Source organism: Bos grunniens, chromosome 21 (genome assembly GCF_055505025.1).
Source record: "Bos grunniens cultivar Pamir isolate PY7600 chromosome 21, Bosgru_T2T1.0, whole genome shotgun sequence".
Classification (NCBI taxonomy): domain Eukaryota; kingdom Metazoa; phylum Chordata; class Mammalia; order Artiodactyla; family Bovidae; genus Bos; species Bos grunniens.
Genome location: NC_141185.1, coordinates 39,587,789 through 39,599,753, shown reverse-complemented (window position 1 = coordinate 39,599,753; position 11,965 = coordinate 39,587,789). Strand labels below are relative to the sequence as shown.

At 38.8% G+C, this 11,965-nt stretch overlaps 1 long non-coding RNA gene across 1 annotated transcript; it reads right to left on the bottom strand.

The window, feature by feature from the left end:
* Window positions 1–2,459: 2,459 nt before the first annotated feature.
* LOC147349455 (uncharacterized) lies at window positions 2,460–7,011 on the bottom strand. The gene is made up of 2 exons (XR_015149836.1): window positions 4,979–7,011; window positions 2,460–2,656 (listed from the first exon to the last, which is right to left on the bottom strand). It is a non-coding gene; the product is annotated as an uncharacterized LOC147349455 (long non-coding RNA).
* Window positions 7,012–11,965: the final 4,954 nt, after the last annotated feature.

Genomic DNA, 11,965 nt, shown 5'->3' with positions numbered 1-11,965 from the left:
TTGAAAGCAGAGACCTTTAGGAAGTCTAATATGATAGGACACCCTGATTCCTTTTGTGAGAGGAACAAAGGAAAGTGTATATGTCCTAAGAGGAAACATACAGTCACAGATTATGTAAAATAATTCTTTAACCTGGAAGAGCACTTGCTTCAACCAATCAGTTTTACAGCTGAGGCCTGATAGATTCATTCATTTGGATATGACAACACAGTGGGTTTGGGGCTGAGCTGGGACTGAAATCCTAGTCTCCTGACTATTCTCCTGTGCTGGTTCCACTGCACCTTGGATATTCCAAGAAGGTATTTGTGTTAGTGTCCAGCAGCTACCATAACAAAATACAGCAAACAGGATGGCTTCCACAAGAGAAATGTATTGTCTCACGGTTCTGGAGGCTGGAAACCTGAAAAGAAGGTGTTGAGGGGATGGGTCCCTTCAGAGGGCTGTGAAGCAGAAGTCTGTTCCCAGCCTTTCTCCTTAGCTCGTAGGCACATCGTCCTGATCTCTGCCTTCCTGTCACATGGCGTTCTCCCTGTGTGTGTCCCTCTCTTCATACGGCTGCCTCCCCTTTGTTTATCCACATCCCTGTTTTCTCATAAGGACACCAGTCATTGGGGTCCCCACAGGAGACATAGTCATTAGGACACAATCATAAGACCCACCCCAGAATGTGTGCGTGCATGCATGTGTGCTTGTAAGCCACTCAGTTGTGTCTGACTCTTTGCGACCCCATGGACTGCAGCCAGCCAGGCTCCTCTGTCCATGGGGATTCTCCAGGCAAGAATATTGGAGTGGGTTACCATGCCCGACATCATCTTAACTAATTTCTTCTTCAATGACCCTATTTCCAAATCAGGTCACACTCTGAGGTACTAGGGGTTAGGACTTAATATACGAATTTGGGGAGCAGGGCACAATTCAACTCATAACACTACTTCTGAAAGTCCTATGTCATTCTACTGATGGCAATTCTGCTTTTTCCCTTGGAAAAGGAAATATGGATCTGAGGAATAAGAGTCTTTTCTTTTTATTTTATGTCTTATCTCAGTTCCAAGGATAGGGTTCTGCCCTTGCAAGCCTGCACTGATATTCTTAACCACCTGCTGGCAAGAGACAAGAATACGGGTGAGTTTTCCAAAAACTTTTACTGTGTGGTCTACTCTTGTCAGCTGAAGGTAAGAAACTCTTAACTGTGTTCCATTTGACTAGATGGGTAGAACACGTGGTTACCTGCTTTGGGTGTACAATGGCTCCCTTTGATTTCTTATCCCAAGGGCAGGCAGCCAACTGCTCTTACTTTACCTGTCATCAGGCTCAGCTGTGGCTTCCAAGGTGAGCTGCCGAATGGCAAGTGTTCATCTTCATCATGATGCTGGTTTTCTAAGACATGGTCTTTATTTCAGAGCCATTAATAATCAAAGAGGTGTTCCTGTTTAGAATTAAAGTGTGGATTAGAAGGATACTCAGGACTTAGCTAGTGGGAGGCCTTACTGAGAAGATTTAGAAAGATGTGGGAGCCTGCATGACCCCCCTCCGTTCACAGTAACTGAGAACATGTTTAACCACAAAACTGTGGAAGGGTAAAAAGACCATTGCTAGAGTCCCGCAGACTTGGGCTTGAAACCTGCCCTGATTTTACGGTTGCCTCAGTCACCAAAAAGAGAACTGAATAAAATCAGGTGTCTCCTGATATGATGCACTGCAAAGGACACAGCATTGCATATACAGTGCCCCTGCCAAAAGCACATTGGTGTTCAGTTGCTACATTGTGTCTGACTCTTCGCGACCCCATGGACCGCAGTATGCCAGGACCCTCTGTCTTTCACTGTCTCACAGCGTTTGCTCCAATTCATGTCCAGCCAAAAGCGCATACTCTAAATTTAATCATAAAGAAACAACCAGGCAAGCCCGAATTAAATGCTGCATAATAACAGGCCAGTATTCTTCAAAAATGTCGATGTCATACAAGAAAACGAAAGGCAGAGGAAGTGTCTCAGATCACAGGACACTGAAGAGACGTGACATCTAATGCATCATTCAATCCTGAGTTAGATTCTGAATTGTGGGAAACGTTTCTTTAAAAAGCAATATTGGGATAATAGGTCAAATTTGAATATGGGCTATAAATTAGATGATAGCACTGTAGCAATTTTAAGTTTCCTGAAGTTGATCACTGTATTCTGGTTGTATAAGAGATTTTCCTTGTTCTTGGGAGATACATATTGTATTTAGGGTTGAAGGGTTTTAATCTCTGTAATTTACTCTTAAATTGTTCAGAAAGAAAACTAGAATTAAAAATAATGAGGATTGGTAATTATACTTAACAGTACTATATTGATATTTGAAAATCACTGAGAGAGTAAATCTTAATGGCTCTCACCACAGGAGAAAAAAAAGTAACTATGTGAGGTGATGGATGTGTTAAACAACTTTATCATAGTAATAATTTTACAATGTATATATCATTTTTTATGATTCTATTTATTTTCTTTGTGGTTGTGCTGGGTGTTCATTGCGATGCGCAACCTTCTCATTGAGGTGGCTCCTCTCGTGTGGAGCACAGGCTGTAGGTGCGTGGGCTTCAGTGGTTGTGGTCCATGGGCCTAGTTGCTCCGAGGCACATGGAATCTTCCCAGACCAGGGATCAAACCTGTGTCCCCTGCATTGAGAGGCAGATTCTTATCCACCGTACCACCAGGGAAGTTCCATATAGATAGATAGATAGATATAATTAAATCATCACATTGCACACTTTAAACTTACACAGTGCTGTATGTCAATTGTATCTCAATGAAATAACCTCCCCCCAAATAATGAGGATTTTATGTCATATGTAAACAGAGGGAGAAAACAAATGTAGCAAAGTGTTAACATTAAATAAATCAAGGTGAAATATGTATAAGAAAATATATTATAATTTTCTTACAACTTTTCTGTATCTTTGAATTTTTCAAATAAAAAGTTGAATTAAAAAAGAAGAGGTGAACCAGCCTAGACATTACCCAAGACAGTGATCTAAAAAGGTGCTGAAATATCACTGGAGTGTTTAAAATCTAATTAGAAATGTAACTTGGAAACAATGTATTGTGAAAACTTCTCTTCAGAGACTACAAATGTGGTTGCAAAAAAACTCTTGGACAACTCACTTGTGTTCAAGAGATGAAGTTCTTAAGGACAAAGTGAAGGATCCATAGATAGTTACCATCATTTTTGGATTCTTTGGGAAGGTCCTCCTTCTCTGCACTTCCCTGGTCTCTTTTCTAAATAGAAACTAATTACTTTTTTTTTTTAATGTTTAAAAGAGAACCAAATTACTAGTCTCTCTTTTTAATCTGGTTCTGCCAGTTGTACAACTTTGAATGTCACTTCATACTTTTCAAAAACATTTACTTAGTACCTACTTGGTGCCAGGTACTGTTTAGATGCTGGAGACTTGGCAAGGACTAACACAAATATGGCACCTGCCTACATGAAGTTTACAGAGCAGTGATATGTGGCAGACACTAGGGATTGCCAACATTACAGAAATTTCCTCTTTTTCCGTGTTAATAAGACTCCAATTTTGTGCAAAGAGCAATGTATGTGGGGAGGGGAAGCCATGTGTGCTAAAGGCTGAGAAAATATTTGCAAACTACATATCTGACAAAGGACTAGTATCTAGAATGTATAGTTCAGTTCAATCGCTCAGTCATGTCCGACTCTTTGCAACCCCATGAATCGTAGCATGCCAGGCCTCCCTGTCCATCACCAACTCCCAGAGTTCACTCAGACTCACGTCCATCGAGTCAGTGATGCCATCCAGCCATCTCATCCTCTGTCATCCCCTTCTCCTCCCGCCCCCAATCCCTCCCAGCATCAGAGTCTTTTCCAATGAGTCAACTCTTTGCATGAGGTGGCCAAAGTACTGGAGTTTCAGCTTTAGCATCATTCCTTCCAAAGAAATCCCAGGGCTCATCTCCTTCAGAAAGGACTGGTTGGATCTCCTTGCAGTCCAAGGGACTCTCAAGACAGTTCAATTCTTCAGCACTCAGCTTTCTTCACAGTACAACTCTCACATCCATACATGACCACAGGAAAAACCATAGCCTTGACTAGATGGACCTTTGTTGGCAAAGTAATGTCTCTGCTTTTGAATATGCTATCTAGGTTGGTCATAACTTTCCTTCCAAGGAGTAAGCGTCTTTTAATTTCATGGCTGCAGTTACCATCTGCAGTGATTTTGGAGCCCAGAAAAATAAAGTCTGACACTGTTTCCACTGTTTCCTGATCTATTTCCCATGAAGTGATGGGACCAGATGCCATGATCTTCGTTTTCTGAATGTTGAGCTTTAAGCCAACTTTTTCACTCTCCTCTTTCACTTTCATCAAGAGGTTCTTTAGTTCTTCTTCACTTTCTGCCATAAGGGTGGTGTCATCTGCATATCTGAGGTTATTGATATTTCTCCCGGCAATCTTGATTCCAGCTTGTGCTTCTTCCAGCCCAGCATTTCTCATGATGTACTCTGCATATAAGTTAAATAAGCAGGGTGACAATATACAGCCTTGACGTACTCCTTCTCCTATTTGGAACCAGTCTGTTGTTCCACGTCCAGTTCTAACTGTTGCTTCCTGACCTGCATACAAATTTCTCAAGAGGCAGGTCAGGTGGTCTGGTATTCCCATCTCTTTCAGGATTTCCCACAGTTTATTGTGATCCACACAGTCAAAGGCTTTGGCATAGTCAATAAAGCAGAAATAGATGTTTTACTGGAACTCTCTTGCTTTTTCGATGATCCAGCGGATGTTGGCAATTTGGTCTCTGGTTCCTCTGTGTTTTCTAAAACCAGCTTGAACATCTGGAAGTTCATGGTTCACGTATTGCTGAAGCCTGGCTTGGAGAATTTTGAGCATTACTTTACTAGTGTGTGAGATGAGTGCAATTGTGCGGTAGTTTGAGCATTCTTTGGCATTGCCCTTTTTTGGGATTGGAATAAAAACTGACCTTTTCCAGTCCTGTGGCCACTGCTGAGTTTTCCAAATTTGCTGGCATATTGAGTGCAGCACTTTCACAGCATCATCTTTCAGGATTTGAAATATCTAGAATGTATAAGGAACTCTCAAAAGAATTAATAAAAAAAGAAAGAAAAATCACTCCAATTAGAAAATTGGCAAAAGACATGAACATACATTTCACCAAAGAGGATATAGAGATGGCAATAAGCACACGAAAAGGTGTTCAATCTCCTTAGTCACTAGGGAACTGGAAATTATAACCACAATGAAATATCACTTCATCCTTATCAGAATAGCTAAAATAAAAAATAATGGCATCATCAAATGCTGGTAAGGAAGTAGGAAAACTGGATCAGCGGACCACTCAGATGCTGCTGGAGGGCATGTAAAATGGTATAGTCACTTTAGAACAGTTTGGTTGTTTCTTTAAGCACTAAATATGCAACTACCATACAAGTCAACAACTGCACTCTTGGGCATTTAAGAAATGTGAGCATTTATGTTTACACTAAAACCTGTACATGAATTTTCATAGCAGCTTTATTCATAAATAGCCCCAAACTCAAGTAAGTCAACCTAAATGCTTTTCAGTGATGGTTGAACGAGCTATGGCACAACCATACCATGGAATACACTCAGCAATAAAAAAGGAACCACCTAGTGATACAACCTGGATGGATCCCCAGGGAATGATGCTGTGTGAAAAAAAAAAAAAAAGCCAATCTCTAAAGGTTATAAAATAGTGTGATTCCATCTGTATCAGTTCAGTTCAGTTGCTCAGTCATGTCCGACTCTTTGTGACCCCATGGACTGCAGCCCGCCAGGCTTCCCTGTCCATCACCAACTCCCGGAAATTGCTCAAACTCATGTCCATCGAGTCGGTGATGCCATCCAACCATTTCATCGTTTGTCATCTCCTTCTCCTCCTGCCTTCAATCTTTCCCAACATCAGGGTCTTTTCCAGTGAGTCAGTTCTTTGCATCAGGTGGCCAAAGTATTGGTTTCAGCTTCAGCATCAGTCCTTCCAATGAATATTCAGGACTGATTTTCTTTAGGATTGACTGGTTGAATCTCCTTGCTGTCCAAAGGATTCTCAAGTGTCTTCTCCAATGCCACAGTTCAAAAGCATCAATTCTTCGGCGATCAGCTTTCTTCATGGTCCAACTCTCACATCCATACATGACTACTGGAAAAATCATAGTTTTGACTAGATGGACATTTGTTGACAAAGTAATGTCTCTACTTTTTAATACACTGTCTAGGTTGATCATAGCTTTTCTTCCAAGGAGCAAGCATCTTTTAATTTCATGGCTGCAGTCACCATCTGCAGTGATTTTGGAGCCCAAGAAAATAAAGTCTCTCACTGTTTCCATTGTTTCCCCATTTATTTGCCATGAAGTGAAGGGACCGGATGCCATGATCTTAGTTTTTGGAATGGTGAGTTTTAAATCAGCTTTTTCACTCTCCCCTTTCACTTTCATCAAGAGGCTCTTTAGTTCCTCTTCGATTTCTGCCATAAATGTGGTGTCATCTGCATATCTGAGGTTAATGATATTTCTCCCTGAAATCTTTTTTCCAGCTTGTGCTTCATCCAGCCTGGCATTTTGCATGATGTACTCTATGCATAAGTTAAATAAATAGGGTGACGATATACAGCCTTGACGTACTCCTTTCAACATTTGGAACCACTCTGTTGTTCTATGTCCGGTTCTAAGTCTTGCTTCTTGACCTGCATACAGATTTCTCAGGAGGCAAGTTAAGGTGGTCTGGTATTCCCATATCTTAAATAATTTTCCAGTTTGTTGTGATCCACACAGACAAAGGCTTTGGCATAATCAATAAAGCAGAAGTATATGTTTTTCAGGCATTCTCTTGCTTTTTTGATGATCCAACAAATGTTGGCAATTTGATCTCTGGTTCCTCTGCCTTTTTTTTTTTTTAATTTTATTTTATTTTTAAATTTTACAATATTGTATTGGTTTTGCCAAATATCGAAACGAATCCACCACAGGTATACATGTGTTCCCCATCCTGAACCCTCCTCCCTCCTCCCTCCCCATACCATCCCTCTGGGTCGTCCCAGTGCACCAGCCCCAAACATCCAGTATCGTGCATCGAATCTGGACTGGCGACTCGTTTCATACATGATAGTATACATGTTTCAATGCCATTCTCCCAAATCTTCCCACCCTCTCCCTCTCCCACAGAGTCCAAAAGACTGTTCTATACATCAGTGTCTCTTTTGCTGTCTCGTATACAGGGTTATTGTTACCATCTTTCTAAATTCCATATATATGTGTTAGTATACTGTATTGGTGTTTTTCTTTCTGGCTTACTTCACTCTGTATAATAGGCTCCAGTTTCATCCATCTTATTAGAACTGATTCAAATGAATTCTTTTTAATGGCTGAGTAATACTCCATTATGTATATGTACCACAACTTTCTTATCCATTCATCTGCTGATGGGCATGTAGGTTGCTTCCATGTCCTGGCTATTATAAACAGTGCTGTGATGAACATTGGGGTACACGTGTCTCTTTCCCTTCTGGTTTCCTCAGTGTGTATGCCCAGCAGTGGGATTGCTGGATCATAAGGCAGTTCTATTTCCAGTTTTTTTAAGGAATCTCCACACTGTTCTCCATAGTGGCTGTACTAATTTGCATTCCCACCAACAGTGTAAGAGGGTTCCCTTTTCTCCACACCCTCTCCAGCATTTATTGCTTGTAGACTTTTGGATCACAGCCATTCTGACTGGCATGAAATGGTACCTCATAGTGGTTTTGATTTGCATTTCTCTGATAGTGAGTGATGTTGAGCATCTTTTCATGTGTTTGTTAGCCATCTGTATGTCTTCTTTGGAGAAATGTCTATTTAGTTCTTTGGCCCATTTTTTGATTGGGTCATTTATTTTTCTGGAATTGAGGTGTAGGAGTTGCTTGTATATTTTTGAGATTAGTTGTTTGTCGGTTGCTTCATTTGCTATTATTTTCTCCCATTCTGAAGGCTGTCTTTTCACCTTGCTAATAGTTTCCTTTGTTGTGCAGAAGCTTTTAAGTTTAATTAGGTCCCATTTGTTTATTTTTGCTTTTATTTCCAATATTCTGGGAGGTGGGTCATAGAGGATCCTGCTGTGATGTATGTCGGAAAGTGTTTTGCCTATGTTCTCTAGGAGTTTTATAGTTTCTGGTCTTACGTTTAGATCTTTAATCCATTTTGAGTTTATTTTTGTGTATGGTGTTAGAAACTGTTCTAGTCTCATTCTTTTACAAGTGGTTGACCAGTTTTCCCAGCACCACTTGTTAAAGAGATTGTCTTTAATCCATTGTATATTCTTGCCTCCTTTGTCAAAGATAAGGTGTCCATATGTGCATGGATTTATCTCTGGGCTTTCTATTTTGTTCCATTGATCTATATTTCTGTCTTTGTGCCAGTACCATACTGTCTTGATGACTGTGGCTTTGTAGTAGAGCCTGAAGTCAGGTAGGTTGATTCCTCCAGTTCCATTCTTCTTTCTCAAGATAGCTTTGGCTAATCGAGGTTTTTTGTATTTCCATACAAATTGTGAAATTATTTGTTCTAGCTCTGTGAAGAATACCGTTGGTAGCTTGATAGGGATTGCATTGAATCTATAAATTGCTTTGGGTAGTATACTCATTTTCACTATATTGATTCTTCCAATCCATGAACATGGCATATTTCTCCATCTATTAGTGTCCTCTTTGATTTCTTTCACCAGTGTTTTATAGTTTTCTATATATAGGTCTTTAGTTTCTTTAGGTAGATATATTCCTAAGTATTTTATTCTTTCCGTTGCAATGGTGAATGGAATTGTTTCCTTAATTTCTCTTTCTGTTTTCTCATTATTAGTGTATAGGAATGCAAGGGATTTCTGTGTGTTGATTTTATATCCTACAACTTTACTATAATCATTGATTAGTTCTAGTAATTTTCTGGTGGAGTCTTTAGGGTTTTCTATGTAGAGGATCATGTCATCTGCAAATAGTGAGAGTTTTACTTCTTCTTTTCCAATTTGGATTCCTTTTATTTCTTTTTCTGCTCTGATTGCTGTGGCCAAAACTTCCAAAACTATGTTGAATAGTAATGGTGAAAGTGGGCACCCTTGTCTTGTTCCTGACTTTAGAGGAAATGCTTTCAATTTTTCACCATTGAGGATAATGTTTGCTGAGGGTTTGTCATATATAGCTTTTATTATGTTGAGGTATGTTCCTTCTATTCCTGCTTTCTGGAGAGTTTTTATCATAAATGGGTGTTGAATTTTGTCAAAGGCTTTCTCTGCATCTATTGAGATAATCATATGGCTTTTATTTTTCAATTTGTTAATGTGGTGTATTACATTGATTGATTTGCAGATATTAAAGAATCCTTGCATCCCTGGGATAAAGCCCACTTGGTCATGGTGTATGATCTTTTTAATGTGTTGTTGGATTCTGATTGCTAGAATTTTGTTAAGGATTTTTGCATCTATGTTCATCAGTGATATTGGCCTGTAGTTTTCTTTTATTGTGGGATCTTTGTCAGGTTTTGGTATTAGGGTGATGGTGGCCTCATAGAATGAGTTTGGAAGTTTACCTTCCTCTGCAATTTTCTGGAAGTTTGAGCAGGATAGGTGTTAGCTCTTCTCTAAATTTTTGATAGAATTCAGCTGTGAAGCCGTCTGGACCTGGGCTTTTGTTTGCTGGAAGATTTTTGATTACAGTTTCAATTTCCATGCTTGTGATGGGTCTGTTAAGATTTTCTATTTCTTCCTGGTCCAGTTTTGGAAAATTGTACTTTTCTAAAAATTTGTCCATTTCTTCCACGTTGTCCATTTTATTGGCATATAATTGTTGATAGTAGTCTCTTATGATCCTTTGTATTTCTGTGTTGTCTCTTGTGATCTCTCCATTTTCATTTCTAATTTTATTGATTTGATTTTTCTCCCTTTGTTTCTTGATGAGTCTGGCTAATGGTTTGTCAATTTTATTTATCCTTTCAAAGAACCAGCTTTTGGCTTTGTTGATTTTTGCTATGGTCTCTTTTGTTTCTTTTGCATTTATTTCTGCCCTAATTTTTAAGATTTCTTTCCTTCTACTAACCCTGGGGTTCTTCACTTCTTCCTTTTCTAGTTGCTTTAGGTGTAGAGTTAGGTTATTTATTTGACTTTTTTCTTGTTTCTTGAGGTATGCCTGTATTGCTATGAACTTTCCCCTTAGGACTGCTTTTACAGTGTCCCACAAGTTTTGGGTTGTTGTGTTTTCATTTTCATTCATTTCTATGCAAATTTTTATTTCTTTTTTGATTTCTTCTATGATTTGTTGGTTATTCAGCAGCGTGTTGTTCAGCCTCCATATGCTGGAATTTTTAATAGTTTTTCTTCTGTAATTGAGATCTAATCTTACTGCATTGTGGTCAGAGAAGATGGTTGGAATGATTTCTATTTTTTTGAATTTACCAAGGCTAGATTTATGGCCCAGAATGTGATCTATCCTGGAGAAGGTTCCATGTGCGCTTGAGAAAAAGATGAAATTCATTGTTTTGGGATGAAATGTCCTATAGATATCAATTAGGTCTAACTGGTCTATTGCATCATTTAAAGTTTGTGTTTCCTTGTTAATTTTCTGTTTAGTTGATCTATCCATAGGTGTGAGTGGGGTATTAAAGTCTCCCACTATTATTGTGTTATTGTTAATTTCTCCTTTCATACTTGTTAGCATTTGTCTTACATATTGTGGTGCTCCCATGTTGGGTGCATATATATTTATAATTGTTATATCTTCTTCTTGGATTGATCCTTTGATCATTATGTAGTGACCATCTTTGTCTCTCTTCACAGCCTTTGTTTTAAAGTCTATTTTATCTGATATGAGTATTGCTACTCCTGCTTTCTTTTGGTCCCTATTTGCATGGAAAATCTTTTTCCAGCCCTTCATTTTCAATCTGTATGTGTCCCCTGTTTTGAGGTGGGTCTCTTGTAGACAACATATGTAGGGGTCTTGATTTTGTATCCATTCAGCCAGTCTTTGTCTTTTGGTTGGGGCATTCAACCCATTTACGTTTAAGGTAATTACTGATAAGTATGATCCCGTTGCCATTTACTTTATTGTTTTGGGTTCAAATTTATACACCGTTTTTGTGTTTCCTGTCTAGAGAATATCCTTTAGTATTTGTTGGAGAGCTGGTTTGGTGGTGCTGAATTCTCTCAGCTTTTGCTTGTCTGTAAAGCTTTTGATTTCTCCTTCATATTTGAATGAGATCCTTGCTGGGTACAATAATCTGGGCTGTAGGTTATTTTCTTTCATCATTTTAAGTATGTCTTGCCATTCCCTCCTGGCTTGAAGAGTTTCTATTGAAAGATCAGCTGTTATCCTTATGGGAATTCCCTTGTGTGTTATTTGTTGTTTTTCCCTTGGTGCTTTTAATATTTGTTCTTTGTGTTTGATCTTTGTTAATTTGATTAATATATGTCTTGGGGTGTTTCACCTTGGGTTTATCCTGTTTGGGACTCTCTGGGTTTCTTGGACTTGGGTGATTATTTCCTTCCCCATTTTAGGGAAGTTTTCAACTATTATCTCCTCAAGTATTTTCTCATGATCTTTCTTTTTGTCTTCTTCTTCTGGGACCCCTATGATTCGAATGTTGTAGCATTTAATATTGTCCTGGAGGTCTCTGAGATTGTCCTCATTTCTTTTAACTCATTTTTCTTTGTTCCTGATTCATTTATTTCTACCATTCTATCTTCTAATTCACTAATCCTATCTTCTGCCTCTGTTATTCTACTATTTGTTGCCTCCAGAGTGTTTTTAATTTAATTTATTGCATTATTCATTATATATTGACTCTTTTTTATTTCTTCTAGGTCCTTGTTAAACCTTTCTTGCATCTTCTCAATCCTTGTCTCCAGGCTATTTATCTGTGATTCCATTTTGATTTCAAGATTTTGGATCAATTTCACTATCATTATTCGGAATTCTTTA